Genomic DNA, 1,118 nt, shown 5'->3' with positions numbered 1-1,118 from the left:
CCACCTATTGTAAGGAGTGTGAATGGACTCTGTTGATATTTTTTGCAGTCAAAGACCCATGACCCACTTTAGTGTCCAGACACGCTAGTGGAGAAAGACCGGTCTGTCATCTGCTTCTCCTGTCTGACTTCTGTTCAAGAATAGCTGCAGGCGTTTTGCGCTTAGTCCTAAAGTTCAGAAGTTCTATTACTCATCATAACCTCCTTCATTCATTCTCCTTCTTTCTCCGGGTTATCCGTCATTCTTCGTAGTCATTAGTTGTCTCAGGCATTATGCCTCCAAACCATTTTATTGTAGGTTTGGCTTTCTAGTGTTTATGTCCTCCCGTAAAAAGAAACTTTGCTCCTGTTTCAAGTGATTGGAAGCCAGCATTTTCTTAAATTAAGTTCCTCAAATTCCCTGCTGAAGAGTAGCCTCCCCACAGTATGCTTCTGCTACTACCATGTTTCACAGTGGCATTGTGTAGCACTTTTTATTAAATCCAAAAAGGTTCATTTTGATCTCAATTGACCAGAGAACCTTATGCAAGTTTTCTGTACCGTCTGTACCAAATTTGAATTAGACTTCTCATGGCTTCAATTTGAAAAAAAAAATGGCTAAAAAATKGCTTTTTATAAGGGCCAGATTTGTTTTCCATTGAGCACACTCTCCTCATATAATAAGCAAAGCTCAAACATCAATTGCATCTCCCGTCTGACCTCATTCACAGAAGGCTACAGGCGTTTTTCTTTGCTCCAAAAGTTATATCACTCGTCACTGACCTCCTTCCTTCCTTTCCTCCTTTCACAGGATTATCCCCCATTCTTTTCAGTCATTCTTTGTGGCCAACTTGTACCAACAACATGTGAAGGCATTGCATTGAGAATAGCACCCCCACCCCCTCCCTCCCCAGCAGCCACCTACCTACTCCATTAAATACGCACTCACTTGATGGGAGATTTGTAGCCAATATCCTGATTTGCATTACAGAAGGTAAGGAAGTGGTGTGGCTTGTTAAGGCGCCGGCATGCTATTGATCGAAGACCACGCTGTGTACTGAATGTAATAAGAGAAGGTTGGCAGGGATGGGAGACAAACAGGAAGCGGATCTTAGTGCATTAATTTGGATAAATATAGTT

Source organism: Poecilia reticulata, linkage group LG10 (genome assembly GCF_000633615.1).
Source record: "Poecilia reticulata strain Guanapo linkage group LG10, Guppy_female_1.0+MT, whole genome shotgun sequence".
In the NCBI taxonomy this organism is placed as follows: Eukaryota; Metazoa; Chordata; class Actinopteri; order Cyprinodontiformes; family Poeciliidae; genus Poecilia; species Poecilia reticulata.
This window is presented reverse-complemented; position numbering follows the sequence as displayed.